Genomic DNA, 17,292 nt, shown 5'->3' with positions numbered 1-17,292 from the left:
TACAGATCACATACCAGCTGGCCAAAGCTGCTAGCCCTTCTGTGAAGGCAGCTTAAACTACTGAAACAAAGCAAACTAAGTTGAAATTTTAGGCATTAAATACCCAAAGCAGCTGCCTCCCTGACATCCTGGGTGAGACTCTGATTTCAGTTTTGCTTCTGCTAGATCTTAGGTAATATCACTGCTACAGTATAACTGAAATCAGGGTCTGCTAATTTGACATTGGATCACCCACTGGTAATCCAAGTGTTTTCTGTTACTTCTGTGGGAGCACGCACACCCACTCTCTTTAGACTGCAGTTATTTATTTGGCCTATTTTTTGTCTGCTGGTCACTTGAAAGTGTACCTCTTGCCTATCAGCAGCAGCTGTCTCGCTAAGTAACTACCTAAAATGAGACTTCCTTGTGCAAATGTGTATTTTAGACACTGTCACCAGAAATCCAGTGGTTCCCTTCTCTCCCTGCCCCTCCCATCCCCTTCAGCTGTTTAAATTTCAGGACACATGGCCTAAATGAGTGTATGCGTGGAGTTTGCAAAATGGCTTGGATGACAGGGGAAATTGGATCACACAATGAAAGTTCAGAACCCAGCCACCAATTCGTACAACAGGACTTTGCAGCTTCCTTGTGTTCACTGTTGTCTCGGCATAACATCTAGTAAAGTGCATTTCTCATGTACCCCCCCCCCCCCTTAGAAATGGTAATGCAACTGAAACGAGCAGGTGGAGGAATGTCACCATTTGGCTGGTTGTCAGCCTTTGCTTTCTGTGGTACCCCCAAGGGCTGTGGGTATCGGGGTGGAGAAGGGCCTGCACACCTTGTTGTGCCTTCTTGCTTATGCTGGAGAATCTCCAGCTTATCCTGCCAGTGCAGTGACTGCATGTGGAGGAGGGGGAGAGGTTGTGTTGAAACCTCTGAGAAAATTAGTAGTCTCTATTTTATCTTTTGCAGCTGCAGCACTTTTTTTCTCCCCTCATCACCCCCCTCCCTACCCCCTGTGGAAGTGGTATGGTATGTCTGAACCATATCCTTCAAAACCAGTTTTCTAAGCAGATTAGATGGGTAGCAGACAGCTATGCAATCAGGCAAAAATGTGCACTCAAGCCTTCATTTTGTGCAGTGGCTGGAGCAGTAAGTGTCTACCACTTGGATTTTTTTCTTCATTCTCTCTCTCTCCTGTTATTGCACAGTGCTGTGGTATGTTGCTGTTGTAGAATAAAATAAAATGCTCATTCTGGTCCTTAAATATATCAAAAATAGAGAGGGGAATGAAATTGTTCTCCACGGTAATGTTCATTAACATGAAATCAAACCTCGCTCCCTGGCTTCAGCATGCAAAGTGACATTTTCTCCCACTAGCTGTGCTGAGGGGTAATCTGGGGATTATCTCAGGCCTTCCAACACCAGGCCTCCTCTGGCTGGTCTGGAAAACCAGTGTCTAAGTTTACTGCCCTCTGAGTTCAGTATGCTCTTGTAGACTGCAACCGTGAGTGAATTTGGTCTCTTGCTACCCCATATCTCTCAGTGCTCCCTACCAGCCTTTTTGCATGCTAGGAATCTGACAATAATGGTCTTCACCTGCTTTGAGATATCATGAGAACTCTTAAGCATTGGTGTTAGTTTCATGTCTGGTCTCATATAGGACAACGAGCTGAATTTAGGGCTAAGATCTTCAGACAAGTTTGGAAATCTCACAGCTTCTTAAGTGTGGGTGGAAAATAGGGATAGGTTAGTGCGCTCAGTGGCAGATCTGAGGAAAAGAGAGTTGAGTAATCTTTGGCTTTCTTCCAGGAGAGGAAACGAAGCAAAGTGTCCCAGAAGCCATTTGTTGCTTCTCTGGAGGACAGAAAGGAACACAAAGCAAAATGATCCAGAAATGTTGTTCGCTTGTGTCTGGAGAAACACGGTGCTTAAGAGGAGGGAGAGAACTCCACTGATTAAACTAGAAAAGAGAAGGTTGGGATTGAGGTTTGGGAGAAGAAGAGAGAAGAGAAAATAAGCCCTTTATTTCCCATGTAACTCACAGGAAGGAAAGAAAAACTAATCCGGAGACTTCAGTGTGCGTTATGAGGTAAGAAATAATACCAGAAGCCCAGACAAATGAGGTTATATTTGAAGTCTTGATAGGAAAATGGGCTTTAACATGTTGTCATAATGCACTTGTTTATCTTCTGCTGACTTCCCAAAAGAACTACTTTGAGAAGATGTAAAAATTGCAAGGTTCAATCTTACTGGCATAAAGGGGGGTGAAAAAGTGGGTGGAAAGCTGGTTGGATGTATCAACCACAGAAGTGATGAGATATGATCATAAAGACTTCAGGTTTTAAAACACAAGAAAATAATGACAGATACTTTTCACGCTGACTCCCAGCTTCTTTGGTTGCACAGCTACCCTCGTTACAGGGGCAACCTTCAGCAAGTTCCCACCAGAGCCATGCACCGTCTGTTTGAATCGTTCAGAGAAAAGGTTTGACTCCTTATTCCCCTTCTATTAGGCATGACAGATTAATGTCTTTGAGGGCAGATCACTGTTGGGCTAAATCTTTCTTTGGTTATGATTCCATATAACTATAAAACAGTCAGAACGTTATGGGGTTTAAAAAGAGAGGTTTATTGCAGTTTCCAACACTGAAACTACAGGCTAAGTGTCTCTCCTTTCTCAAAAAGTAAATCAGAGCCATAGATACGCATGCACTCAACCTTCTCACAGATACACAGACCTAAAACACATTACAAGACAATCACTATAGATTCTGCAGCAAAACTGCTAAATTAACTTTCTGTGAATGCACTTAACCTCACAGTGAATCCTTCCCCTTTGTTTGGTGCACGAGCGGGTGGCACTCCAAACATTTGGGGCAGAATTCAAAGCCTTCAGCTCCACCAGCAGTTGTTTCTCCCTAACTGATGTAAGAACCATGCCCAATCCTCAGCTAGAAGCAGCAAGATTCAGACATCTATTGCAAAACCTCTACTTCAATCCTTGTTTGAACTAGACGTTACACTTGGTTGATGAACTCCACTATACAGTCCTTGGGTCACTGCAGGAGCTGTGTATGAGGTGGAGGGGTGCTGATATTGCTGTAATTTAAGTTCCCTGCTGGGGAAATTTCTGTAAGAGAGAGCTTTGTTCACTGGATTATTTTTAAGACAATGTGTGAGAATGCCTGCTGGGAGGTGCTGCTCTGGTCAGCATGAGTTTGATTTTTCCTTTGGAGTGGCTTTTTCAGGGAAAAGAACACAGTTTCTTTGAAATAGCAGGGGTTTTTTTTGTTTGTTTGTTTGTTTTTTGTAAAAAAATCTAATTCTAGACTTCTATTCACCTGTGAAATTAATTAACATGCTCTTTAACAGAAATATTACGCTACTGGGTCTTTGCTACCTGAATGGGAATATCCTTTTATTCTGCTTTTCTTCAGCTGGTCTAAAAGATTTCGCTCAGAATCTGTTGAAAGCCTTGTCCTGTATTTGTAGCAGTGCATGGCTACTTAGAGAGCAGGAGTCTGACAGACCCATCTTCTTCTGGACTCCAAGCCTTGGCCTTCCCACATGCCATTACGGCTGTCCCTGGATCCATGGGGCACCTCTGTGCTGTGGGAATTGCCTTCCAGAGAGACTGACCCAGAGGTGTAAGCAGGGTTATCAGGCCGCCAAACTGCAGTGCCTATGAGGCTGTGCACAATGGTGGGAATAAAAACGGTTCAAGAGTGTACTGACTCAGAATAAAATTTCTAGGGTCAGGCCACCAAACCAAAATGAGCCAACACTGGTTTCAGTAAAGTTAAAATATTCCATTTCAAATGGAGACAAAATGCACTAAAGTTCATGAGTTCATGAATAGGTTTCTCTTTCTTTTTTTAACTTGTGAACTTCCATCTACAGTGAGTCTTTAATTTCATTTTTTTCCCCTGATTTGGGATGAGAGCAAATGCTGAAATACTGGAATGAATTTCTTCCTGCCCAGGGAGAAGGTAGCTGATGCGTATGAGCAACTATTTTCAGGGTTAGTACAGCTGACTCCGAAGACTTGCACGTTGGAGCAGGGAAGGTGATGGTGAGTAGATAGGTGATGGGGAGGGGGAGTGGGAGTGGGCAGACAGCAGGAGACAGGAATGAGAAGCTGCAATGTGAGCTACAGCAGAAGAGAAAGGAGAGAGCAAAAGTTTCTGCTTAGTTGCCTGGGCTGTAGGAACAGCTGCATTGTTCTGGTGTTTCACTGTTGCCCAGTGCCTAGCCCAGCACCTTCAGTTTTGCTGAGTGACCAGCAGAAATGCAGCCAGTGCTACACTGAGGGTTCCCATCAGGGAGAGCTCGGGGCTCACTACAGTGAGGGCAAGGAGCAGAGACCCAAGCTCAGCCTGGCACCCACCCTGCAGTGCCATGCAGTTTCACTTCTGCTTTACCAAGCAGCCAAGCCCTTCCACACCAACTGAGCTGGGGGGAGCAGGGCCGGATGGTGAGCGCGCTGCTTGGGGCACCGCGGCCTTTGCAAGCCAGATAGTCTCTCTGCCACTAAATCTTTTTTTGCAAACCTAACAGAATACTCATCTCTGGTGTGACTGGGAAGAAGCACTGGTTCTTATTCCTAACACACTGCAGTGTTTACTATGCTGATGATTTTATTATTTGACAAGGTTCTTAATTTTTTTTTTTTAAAGTATACCAAATTGATACACTCTGTCCATCAACAATGCCTTCCTGGAATGAGTAGCTAATTATAGAGCAGGACTTGTGAAAAGACGAACTCGTGTTATGCACAGAACAGGTTTCTCCAGTATTTACTGCCTACATTAATGGTCAAGCTTCCCTGTAAGTAATAGTCAAATAATCGGCCTGGGTCCTTTTGTGAATGGTTTGAGCCTGTGTGGTCCTTCTTTGTTTGAATAGCTCATAGTTCCTGAAAGCTCTTGCATCCTCTGTTCTGAGCAGCAGAGCCCGGTGGTACCAGCTGCTTCTGACTGAAACAAACATTTGCATGTGACATTTAAAAAAAAAATCTGATTTCAAAAATGTATTTGGTTTTCCTTATTCCCTCATTTTTCAGCCCTTCTTTGATTGCTGGAAATATTTAGAAAATGAACACATTCAGCTTTTGCTAACAAGCATCTTTTAAAAAAGTAAAGCTTGAAGAGCAAAGAGAAATCTTCAGAAATAAAGCAGCAGCCAGTGTTTGGAAATATTTTAACAATAGACCATATGGGAGTCCCAAACTATTAAGCTTCATTATTCAGAAGGCAGAAAATGTGGTTTGATATTCAATTGATATAGAGCACAAATGAGAGCCGCAAACTCGGCTCCCTTGAGCTGGGATTCAGATGTTCTCCTGAATATAATAACTAACGCTTTGGCCTAGTTCCACAGAATGCATCCAGCCTGCTGGTCACAAGCCAAGAAACTGTAGGCTTTTTTCTTCCCTTCCCCTCTTTTCTCCAAAGTACTTTCCTGCCAGCGTGAGCTTTTGGCCTGCATATAAATCTCCAGATATTAGATGCTTAGAGAAAATGGGGAGGATGCTAGTAGTGCACAGCAGCGGAGCTGTGTGTGTGTATGTGCATTTGGTTTTCCTCAGCTTTAACGATAATAAGGTTTTCTCTCTGTGATATGCTGTTGGGGGATTATGCTGGTCATAGGTGGGCGCTTCTTTGTTCCTGTTTCACTGTTTGTTTCTTATTGCTGCAGGAGCAGATGAACATGTTCTGGGGTTACTGTGAAATGGTGCCAGAGACCATGAGAGTGTAGAATTTGTTGGACAGAGAGACTGGAAGTGGTTTCAGTTGTTTGTTGTTGCTGGTTTTTTTTTCCTGATCTGACTTGCGTATATTTATCATTGTCCTCTCCCCTTTCTTTCACTTCTGTCTTTACTTTTTCACCTATGGAGAAAATAACCCATAAAAGTTGCTTATAAAACACTACTTATGTGGACTAAGATTGCATGTATGCAAGGGGAGACAGAAAGTTACCCAGATACCGTGACCAAGTACTGCAGGCTGGATCACCTGTTAGTTTTTGACAAAGGATCCCTGATTCGCAGTGTATGGGATGGAACAGCTTTGTCAGTGTGAATGTGGCAGGTGAGAGATGAACAAAGAATTACAGGGGTACAAGAAATGATCTGGTGGATATGGCAGTTGAATAAGATTTTTCTTGGATTTTTATGCTGAAAGATTCCATGTATACCTTTAAATAACATTCTGCCCAGTCTTGTGTCAGTCATCCTCACTACATTGGGTCCTATCTTCTCCAGCATCTCAGAATCTGAAATCAAGCGAAGAGCCTTCTCCACGGATCAGTGATTTCCCCTGAGTAGGCTGGAAGCTTCCAGCATTAAGCTATCTGGCACTTTTCTCTGTAAATGTGATGAGCCCAAGGAAAACTCTTTCACTTTATGTTTAAGTCCAGGAATGCCTGTAATACAGAGCACTAGAGAGTATATAAATTATGCAGTCTGCTTGTGAAGTTTGGTTTTGACTTCTGTCTTTCCTCCATTTCTCTTTTCAGTTGTTTGTGATAGCTGAAATTTTCCACGTTTTTGTCTCAAGTCACATGCAATTTTTTTTCCTTTAGGAAAAACTGGAGCAAAATCAACGTAGTACAATTTTCAACCTTCTTTGACTTGCACCCACATCTGCTTGGTGTGGGGGAGAGGAATTTTATCATAAAACGTTTGATTTATTTAATGTATTCAATAAGCATCCAAGATGTGCCAGGTACTTTCTCAGCCCTTTTTGGATGAGAAATCTTGCAAGCTAAGAACTTAATAAACAAAGAAACTACAGAACTCAAATTTTCCCTGGTGTTAAGGTCTCCATATATCTAAAGAATAAACCAAGTTTGAACAAACCAGATCCAGAGACTTGTAAGGTACAAAATGTCACATGCAAGTACTGATAAGATCTAACATTATAGGAACAACTATTTTTTAAACATGTTTCTCGATCCTATTATCTGCCTGAGTTACAACAAATAGCTGTGTCCACACAGCAGCTCCACTTCTGTTGCAACTATTAGTCTATTTTTATTGATGAATCCATCACTATGATTGCATGATTCTGTACTAACTAAGGGCACGTCTAAACAGGGTCATTGATTCAAACTAAGGTAAGTTACAAGTCTGAGTGGAAGAGCTGTTCCCAATTAACTTTGTCGTGCTAACAAAGAGGTGATTGGGAATGATTAATAGGGAATAGCTGTTCTGGAATGATCCCTTTTTAAGACAAACCCTTACTCTTTCTATAATTGCATTCTAGGAAGCTATTCTGTACTGAATCAGCATGGGATAGAGTGCCTAGAAGATGTTCAGACCAAGCACAGCTAGCGGTGAGTGGGGCAATATACACTGGGATGCCCTGTTGCAAAAATGAGTGAGCAAGAGAATAGCAAAATTGGTTGCCTGTGCATCTCCGTAGAAGGCAACTGAAAGTATTCTATCAAAATCACTGTACAAAGGCCTCTCCCTTAGCAGGGATGAAGTATTTGCTACCTGTCACTGTCTAAGCACTAACTCCATGTTATGGACAGAAAGCGTGTTTCAGCGTATAACTGGATTAAATGTTGGGGTGTGGGAAGGACTTGTATGCTTTTTTTCATTGTGTATACAGTATTATGTGGGGAGCAATCAGTTTATCAAACCAATCTCATTATTCAATAGTGGGGAAAGACAATTGGTCAGAGGAAGACTTATTTTTTTAAGGTAGACAAAATTATTTTAGTTCAAAAAAGAAAACAACTGTCTTTTTTGAGGATTACCTATACTAACAAACCAATAAATAATTAAAAAAAAAAAGTAAAACCCAATAATTTTTAAAGCCAGAGGAAATTTTCCTTTACCATAACTTTTTGTGCTTGGCCCTGCCAAAGAGGATGGGCTGGAACAGAGGTGGTACTCCTGTAATTAAATGCGTTGTAGTTGTGATATAGTTGCTATTAATTCATAGCTCTCCCGACTTTTGGAATTTGTCCTTTCTCTTAAAAGGGCAGGTGGTGGGATGGAGTGGAGAAGCTTTGGATGTTAATCCACCCTGGCTTTCTTAAGCCTCCTACTTAAATCATTATCTTAATGAATCACCATTGCTGCTATCTTCAGTGTTACTCAGGAACATGCAAATTTTAAACAGCCTTGGGGAAAGACCTTTCTGTCTGCAAAGTGCTCTGCTACTTGTACTTAGATGTTACCAGGATAGGTACCTTGGATACTACCTTCTGCTGAAGCCCATGGATAGATCATGGGGACTAGTTTATCACCCTGTGTGCCTGCCAGGCAGCAATCAGGGCTTGCCTTGGAGAGAGAGGTACAACTTTGTTTTGTGTTGTCTTTCTCATGGTGTGCTAAAATGCCTCCCAGAAATTCTAAAATAGGGTTAAACAAACTTCTCTGATGTTTCTCCCGCATTTGCTAATTTGGCAGTATCTGAGCAGCTACTAAGAAGCATGGAGAAATTGCATCTGAGCACTGTGACTGACTGCTGCAGTGAACAAGTGAGGCACACAGCACTGCACAAGATTTTGATCTGCAAGCGTATCTGTCATTAATTTTAAGGGCTTTAGGATCCATGGTAGAAGAGAAGGGAGATAAGCCAAGCAATTATATGGAGCAGCTATATTTGGGAAGCATGCCCCTTGGGATTAGCAGAGACTCATGAGGCTGCGTAGTGAACTGTGCATCACCGTGCCAAGTCTGACTGATTTTCACAGGGCACTCATTAGGAAGGGGACACCTGGGAAAATTCTTAAGGCTTGGATATTTGCTGGGATGAGCTTAAGAACATTTCCTTGGTTGGGCACTATTTTAATGCATCAGTTTTTCTCCCTGCCTGCTAGAGGAAGCGATGTACTTTCTGCTTCTCTGGTTTGTAAGGCTTCATGAGTACACAAATGGAAAAAAGAAGCTGTGAGCTTCAAGGAGCTGCAAACTGGCATGCTTTTGGGAAGACTTTGGGTGGAGTGAGGGGACGGAAATGGCAGGGCTTTGAAAGTGCTGAGTTTCATATTCTTCCGAGTAATATGGGAGAAACATCTCCTTGTGGAGAGCGCAGAAATGATCTCACAGAGGAACAGGAGATGGAAGAGAAGGGACCACAGTTACCTCACAGTGTGAAAGAGGGTGTATGTCTTCTGCTGCTGCTTGTGCAGCCCTAAGCCTAGTGTAGCCATAGTACTGAGCATACTGCAGACCAGGAAGTGGGGGAGCATGGGGTGGGGTGGAGCGTCCTTTGTTGGTTTTTTTTGGTAGATATTTGACAGTACAAGTGGAGCTTTACTTTTCTGGTTAAGTGTATGTTGATTAAATAACCTGCTGAGTGGCTTCAAATATGAACTTAAACTAGAAAAAAAAAACAGTAAATAACAGCCTTATCACATTTTCTGTTATTATTTGTTTTTAAGCAAGGTGAAGAAGGCAAGGTTTGTCGGAAAGTCTTACATGAGAAGGTCAACTAATAAGAGTGGCAAAATCAGCCAGGGACCTAAGTGAAAAAAATACATTGTATTTGCATATAAATAGCAAGGAATTAAGTAAATGCAAGATGAAGAGGCCTGCTGAAGGGCAAAACTAGGGAATGTTTTCAGGGGGACATGTTCCTCAGGCTGCTTCTTCCTCTACAGGCTACAGAGCTGAATACAATAACACACTGGTTGGGTTGGCCAGTGTTGGCCAGTGGTGACAGAAGGAGCTCAATCAGAACTGGCTTTGTGCTGAGCTGCCCTCTCCCAGGGCCAGAGGGACCACCTGAGCCCCTGGGGGAGCTCCCAGTGAGCACCCTGTGTGCAGGCTTTGGTCTGCTGTGGGGAGGTAGTCACAGGTAGAGAGCATGTGGTGGGTGGTGGTGATTCTAGAAAATTAACCTCTGGATAAAAATGTAATTCTTTAAATTAGACAAAGAAGGCTTCTTGTGAGCTGAGGGAAGTTAGGAAGGATCTTGGCATGCATCCCTGGGCAGATAATGGCAAACTGTTTCATCCATGACAGTTCTGGAATGCCATTCTCTTCTTCATGACCATACATTATTTTCCAAGTTACTTTTTCCTACTTTAAGCCCCACATGTTTAAAGAATACAAGGATATCCACACACACAAGAAAAAGCTACTTTTTTTTTTTTAGCTGGCATGAGTTTGGTAAAAAGCTAAGAGATCTGTGGTAACAGTTGCTGGGGGATGCAAATTTTCACTTGCCATCTCAGCAGAGTGTTTTAGAGCTCCCTCTGAAGTGAATCTCCCAAAATGTTCTTACAGAGAGTAAGGGCCAGCTGGGAGGAAATACTGCACTCCGTGAGCCATCAACAAACTCTCTGTGTGTTTACCCAATCTGGTAAACTATATAGAAACTACCAGTATGCTGCTGTCTAAATTCACGATGCGCTAATATCTTAAACACTATTCAATTCTGACTGCCACTTCTCAAAGGTAGTGGAGGATCCAGAGATTGTCAAGGATGGATGTCAGGTCAGACAACAGGATTTCTTTCTTCACTATAGAAAAGAGATGACTTATTACAGAAATTGCAGCTGTTTTATGCTTTTGTGAATTGGGTGGGGAAGGGGAGTGATTCTTTGCAGTTCTTGTGTTGTCTAAACTAAACTGAATTAAAGCAGGCAAACACGGCGCATGCTGTTGAGCAGCAGTTATCATGTGAAACTCATTGTCAAAGGGTGTTATGGATAGCAGAAGTGTAAACAGATGCAAAAATTGATGAAGGACAGATAAATTCTTATTAAAAGTGATGGCCTGGATGCAACCTCAGGATTAGCAAATCTTTAGCAGTTGCACAGGGTCTAAGAAGGGAAAAGACTGCCTATACTCTACCTTATTGAACTGCTTTTTTTTTTTTTTTTTTTTTTGACACTATTCTGGCTCCTCCTGAAGAACAGAAAGTGAACCTTTTGCTCTATTATAATATGGCTATTTTTATAGTTAAAAAGTAGAAGGGAAACTACCTACACTTCAGTGCAGTGATCTAGTTTTGTCTTGCAGCCTAAGAGTTCTGAAAAACACACGAAAATGAAGAGAATTAGCAGCCAAACGCCTCCTAATACCTTAAAAATCTCTGTGTTATGAAATGTCTCTGCAGCTTGCTTATTTTGTGCAATTTCTGACTTAACAAAAAGCTGTCTAGTTAGGGAAGCAGTGAGTCACTAGAATGTTTCTAGTTATTTTTCCCACCCTTGTGTTTGCTGCTACAGTTGGTCAGGTTGCCTGATTATGTACCTAATGAGTTGCCACTTGGACTCATGTAGCAGTGATACCTTTGGCTGGAAGCTGAGGATGCTTTGGGGAGCACAGCAGGGAAAAGGAGCAGTGAGCTGGGAAGGATATACTAAAATCTCTTGTATATGCGTAAAAGCAGGAAAGTCTAATACAGAGCAGGGCATATAGTTGTGACTGCAGTGGCAACAGTTGGTATTTTGGAGGTGAAAAAATCAGTTTTACATTTTGCTAAATGACTGTACTGTAATAGAGCAGTACCTCCTGGCAGGGAAAGCAATGTAATGTAAAGCACTACAGCATGGTAGAGGAGTTGGAGAACTGTCAGAAGCCTAGCAGCTTGGAAGGCTTCCACTTGAACCTGGGAGCACACTGCAGCATGGCATTCCTCTGCCTCAAGGAGTGTGGACTGCAGCACAAGCTGAGTGATGCACCTTACACACAGTGCAACCTGGCTCCATGGAGGAGGGCAACAAGAGGCTACCAGAGGGGCAGCAAACAGCTTGGGCACTACACCAGGCTGCAGGAAAGCTGCATTTTCTGATCTGATTGGGCAAACAAGAAAGTAATGAGTCTCTTTTTTTCAAGTTCGTATTTCCAGAGTGTTTTGGAGCATGGCATTGGCTTTTATTCCAATGTTTAATTGTTGGATAAACTTAACAGTCTTACTTGTGGTTTTTAAGCCTCCCCCCTTTTCCTGCTCCCAGCATTCTCTTTGCCTTCAAATCCTCTGCCTTGTTCCATGTATTGCTTCTATAAACTGCTTGGGATGATGGGTCCAGCTCCTTACTTGCAGCCTCTGGATACCATTAACAAGTAATCACTGGAAAAGCTTGTTTAAACACCAGAACCCTATGTTATTTTTTAAATTGCCCTTTGAGGTGGCTGAAATGCTACTGAAAGATTCTTTTCTTTTAGTACTGGACAAGATACTTCATTAGGTAAGGGAAGTGGTGCTCTTACCAGGCTATGTTAAGGAAGGGACATGCAGTGCTACTACCTCTGCTTACTTCTACCCCCACAACAGCAAAATAACTGATGTTTATACAGACCAACAAAGGAGCTTCACTGCAACACATCAGGATTTTCTGTTTTCAGAAATCCATAAGAGCACAACAACTCCTTCTGCATGCTTGCTCTCTAGCCACCACTTGAAATCCAGCAATATGGTTGGGAGGTCAGGGAGATCTCTCAGTGGTGAAGCTGCATCCATGAGGGCTGTCCACCGTGATGTAGGACCAGGGCACTGTATCTAATCCACTGCTTCTCCTGCTGATATTCCAGTAGGCAGGTTACTGGACGGCCAGTCTGTGGCTGTGGATGAACTCCACCTCTCAGAGCCAGGCTGGGACATGTGTAAGGCACCTCTCATGGTGAGAGGGCTGCTGGATCGGCTGAAGCATGACAGGGACCTTAACAGCTCAAATGTACCCGAGGTGTGTTCTGGCAATGAGTCACTGATAGCCTTCCAGCAGCCATGGGACAGTCAGGTGAAGTTTGCACTTATTTCACATACTGAGAACTATTAGACAAAGCCTTCCTCACAGGATCGGTGTCTTCTGACTTCAGGAACAAACGGTTCAGTTTGCGTTGACATTTATGCAATGGCAGGGACACAGTACATGTATTGACTTTTAAATCTGCTTTTGCTGAGATCCTTCTTTTCATTTCAGTCTCCTTAATGTCGTAAAGGATTTCATTCAAAGTTGAGAGACCAAGGAAAGCTTCAAGAACTTGGGATGCTTGTTACCCTTTTCTAAGTTCTAATAAATGTCACTGGCTGTTTATTAAAATGATAAAAAAGAGGGAAAATGCCAGTTGGATAAATAGCTGTAAAACAGAATACATGTTTCAGCTAGAGCTAGTTTGGCCCTCTGGTTAGCATAAACTAATACCAAACTGAGAGCAGACTATATTTAGTTGCAAATCAATATGGCTTAGCAGTTACCACTCACTGATCATCCTTTATGAAAATAACAAGTGTGTAAATGTAAAACAAGGTTAAAATCCGCAGCTTTAAATTACTTTGATTTAAATCCACCCTTCCTCCATCACTTAATGCTACTTGGAAAAAAAAAAACAAGTAAAAGCACATCAACTGCTGGCATGTCACTGCCTTGATTTTCCTGTATCTACTGCTCTGTGACAGACACAGAGAACTCCCTCTGTGTTCATACATTCAGTCAGTGACAGTTTGGTCACCCTTTTCTTCCCTTCCTTCTTCTCTCATCTCCATTACCACCTCCAAAAATTAAAAATGGGCAACTGGATTTTAAATTTGACATGCTTTACATATTTCTTAAGCTGTGCGAGCTGCCTCTGGAGATAAGTGCACCTGGCCTCCTATGTTCCTGTCTGCTGTATGCTTGATACAAACTGCAGGAGAGCCCAAGAGAGGTTTTTCTGATTTTACTCCTGGTCACAAGTTTGGTACTATAACTTCAGAAAAATAAAATTAATTATGACCTTAGAGGCAGACAGTCCAGTGGTGAAATAGCTTGTAATTTATTTGAACTCTGAAATTCTGCTTTTCAAAATTGTGTAAAACTTTCCAATAATTTGTTTATATATTTCAAGAAGAAAAATCACCTTACTTATCTGGTTCCTCAATAAAAAAGGAGAGCTATTTGGTTAATCATTGCTATGCACTAGCATAGCTGATTTTCTTCTTAATAATAATAATGAGATGTTTGCCATTTTCTCCTGTAAAACTTCTTCAATTATGTTAGGCAAGCACTTCATTAAGGGGACACTGTCTAGGATTTTATGCCCCATGACAGGCATGTCATGAAATAGCTGTAGGTTGGTGAAGAACCTCTGTTGGATTAAAAGCCTGCAAGTACTGACAAGAGTGGGAATTGGGCATTTGGATGGAGGTCTGTACAATCTTGTGGACAGCTCTCAGCTACTCCTGCTTAAAATGAGCTGTTTTGTTTCACCACAGAATTCAAAATTCCTGAGCCTTCACAGAAAATGCAAGTACTGCTACCTTCCAGTTTTCCCAAATTCTGAAAATTTTACCTGTAGTAAAATGAATTATTGCCCTCCTGTACTAAATGAGGGCCCTTTTTCAGCTTCTGTATTAATTTCTGTATTAGATTTATCATTAACTATGAACATTGGGCCCCTCACTGCAAAAAAGACATTGAGGCCCTGGAGCGTGTTCAGAGGAGAGCGATGAAGCCGGTGAGGGGTCTGGAGCACAGGGCTGATGAGGAGCGGCTGAGGGAGCTGGGATTGTTCAGTCTGGAGAAGAGGAGGCTCACGGGAGACCTCATCGCTCTCTATAACTACCTGAAGGGAGGTTGTAGTGAGCTGGGGGTCGGCCTCTTCTCCCTTGTAACTAGTGACACGACAAGGGGGAATGGCCTCGAGTTGTGCCAGGGGAGATTCAGGCTGGACATTAGGAAACACTACTTTTCTGAAAGAGTGGCCAGGTGCTCGAATGGGCTGCCCAGGGAGGTGGTTGAGTCACTGTCCCTGAAGGTGTTCAAGAAACGTTTAGACATTGTGCTGAGAGACATGGTTTAATGGGGTTATTGGTGGTAGGTGGATGGTTGGACTGGATGATCTTGTAGGTCTTTTCCAACCTAGCTAATTCTATGATTCTATGATTTCTCAAAGTGTACGTCCTGTATATTGCACAATTACAAAATACAGTTGGGCCTCCATTTGTCTGTTGGTGACAGAGACCTGCCGGTGTAGTTTGGTTTCAAGTTGCTCATGAAAGACACAACAGTGTATACTCTAAGATCTCACAGCAAATGTGTAGATTTAAGTGCTCCTAGGAGACTGGCTGCTATCTGCCCAGGAAGTGACTAATGCTACAGTTGCCAAAGTAGAAAGAAAATACAGAAATGTTAAATTTTGGTTATAACAAACTGCTCAAGGTATAGACTCCTCCTGTCTGAGAAAGTGAGGAGGCATTTGTAACAGATGTTTGCCTTGTGTTCAAAGACCTGGTGTAATAAATCGTTAAAGAGTTAAGAGTTCACCTGCCTGTTAATGCAGATTTTTATGGCTATGGACTTGAGACCTCCTGAAAATGAGAAATGGCACTAGCAAGAACTGTACATGTTACTAGGGGTAGATGGATTTAGAGGGTTTTAGGTCCTACTTATCTGAGAAAGATGCATCATGGAATGGCCTTATTCTGGGATTCATTTGAACAGAGTTGGCCAGCAGGATGAACAGAGGACTGAAATATATAGAGCACATGAGAATCGCTCTTTGCTTCCAGTCTGTGCTGGACTGATGAGCTGGGTCACCCAGCCCTCAAAAGAGTTACAGAGCAGAAATGGCCTAAAAAAGTTACCTACATCACTTCTTACCTACATCACTTCAGCAGAACGTGTTTTTTTTGGCGCTGCCTCCACCGCTGCCAGCTGCTCACGGTGCCTGGGGCCATTTGTCACAGAGATGAGCAGACAAACCTGATGTGCGCTCAAACCTGGAAATCTGAATTAATTAACCAGTGGAATAACTCGTGCTGCCTCTTAAAAGCTGCTGCCTGAATATAAGAATCACTCACTGGAAAATGAAGGAAGAATAAGACAGGAGGATCCTGCAGGGCTCTGCAGCCCTCTACCTCTATGCCCAACTGCTGATGGTCAGCAGCTTCTTGACAAGCAGACTGAACAAGGTTGGAGGCAAGGGCAAGATGCCCTTCATGAGATAGGTGGCAGGGGCGCAGTTCTTTGTGCTGAAGAATAGCAAGTATCTTTTCTCTTTTTATTATCTGTGCCAGTCACAAAGATGTGATACAGAAAATGCCATTAATGCATTTGCTGTCCTAAAAACTTTTGTGTGGGCTTTTTCAACCAGTCAGGCCAGCAGCTAGTATATTCCAAGGCTCAATGAAGAATTAGGTAGAAATCGCCAAGGGGTGTCTCTTCCTTCGCTAACTTGAAAAGATGTATGAGGCTCACTCTCCTTTGTCCTTCCTTCATCCTGCACTAGCCATTTCTGTCTTATGCCCTCTCAGCATTTTTTGCTTGGGAATGGCTGAGTGGACTTTTCTCTGTTAGCCAAACATCTTTTTTTAGTTAAAGAAGACTTTCAGAGTGTCTGTTTGGCATAAATCAGTTGAGAATTTGCTAGCTATAAGCGCAGATGGGGGAAAGAAAAGAATTCCTGGAGCCCTCCTCTCCCTTGGTAGTGCCTTGTCACTGCTCTCGCAGGAGGTCTCTCGCTTGCCCCTGATCAGATCCAGCCATTGGAGCATGAATGCTGGAGGCTGCGTTGCAGGGTTGCTGTCTGTCTCCAGAAAGTTATGTGGCGAGGGCTCTACGGCATGGAGAGCAGCTCCCCCCATGCAAGGAGTTACAGAACACCGCCGGCGGCAGCTCCAGCTGGTATGCACTGGTACTAATATAATCCCCTCGGACTGTGTCCATGAGACACAAGTGTGACATGCGAGGTATTTAAGGGGACACACCTGTTCTAGGCACAGTCCTGGGCACTGCATGCCTTGTAAATGGGAGGTTTTGGTAAAGCAGGAAGGACTTCCATTTCATCCACAGGAGGGCTTTTCTTTCTTCTTCCCCACCCCCAGCTCACATTATTTTATAAGTCGCTAATATCGTGCAATCCTGTGGCCTGTTAGCACTGTTGCAAGGGCCAGGCTAGTGTTTGCATCTGAACTTTTTTTTACCTTAGTGTGCAATTCCGGAGTGATTAGCATGAGAGAACAGCTTCTGGACTGAGTGATGATTTGGGCGTAACCACTCCCAAGAAAGGGCAGAGAATTCGGAGAATGTCGTCTATGTGTGGGGCTGGGTTTTTCAGTCCTTTAGATGATTTAGATTTTATGTTGCATTTACTTGTATTTTTATTATAAGATTTCTGTCATGCAATTTGGAGCAGTAAATCACATAAAATTGATATAAACTTAGCAAATTTTGTACAAAAATATTTTGTCCCTTTGCTTTGAAACCTCTGAGTGTCTTTCTTCTCTCCTCCTACATCCACATCCTCATCCCAAAAACTGTGAAATGGCCACATTTGATAAAGTGAGCAAATGCAAAATAAATCTCATAGTTGTGTAGTATAAAGAAATTGAATTGCCTAAGTTTTTATCTCTCTTTTTAAAGTTA

General features: G+C 42.6%; 1 protein-coding gene across 9 annotated transcripts in view; it reads left to right on the top strand.

Moving 5' to 3' along the window:
• HIC2 (HIC ZBTB transcriptional repressor 2) overlaps positions 1-17,292 on the top strand; it is a 78,253-nt gene that overhangs the window by 33,532 nt on the left and 27,429 nt on the right. For 2 of the 9 annotated variants that reach the window (XM_021412969.1, XM_021412970.1), the window contains exons 2-3: positions 1,792-6,071; positions 7,248-7,317. The exons of 3 other annotated variants lie outside the window; for them this stretch is intronic. The gene's annotated coding sequence lies outside the window, so the exon portion shown is untranslated. The remainder of the gene's footprint in view (positions 1-1,791; positions 6,072-7,247; positions 7,318-17,292) is intronic. 4 more of the 9 variants (XM_021412971.1, XM_021412974.1, XM_021412973.1 and 1 more) reach the window with 3 other exon arrangements.

Source organism: Numida meleagris, chromosome 14 (genome assembly GCF_002078875.1).
Source record: "Numida meleagris isolate 19003 breed g44 Domestic line chromosome 14, NumMel1.0, whole genome shotgun sequence".
NCBI classification, from domain to species: Eukaryota; Metazoa; Chordata; class Aves; order Galliformes; family Numididae; genus Numida; species Numida meleagris.
This window is presented reverse-complemented; position numbering and strand designations above follow the sequence as displayed.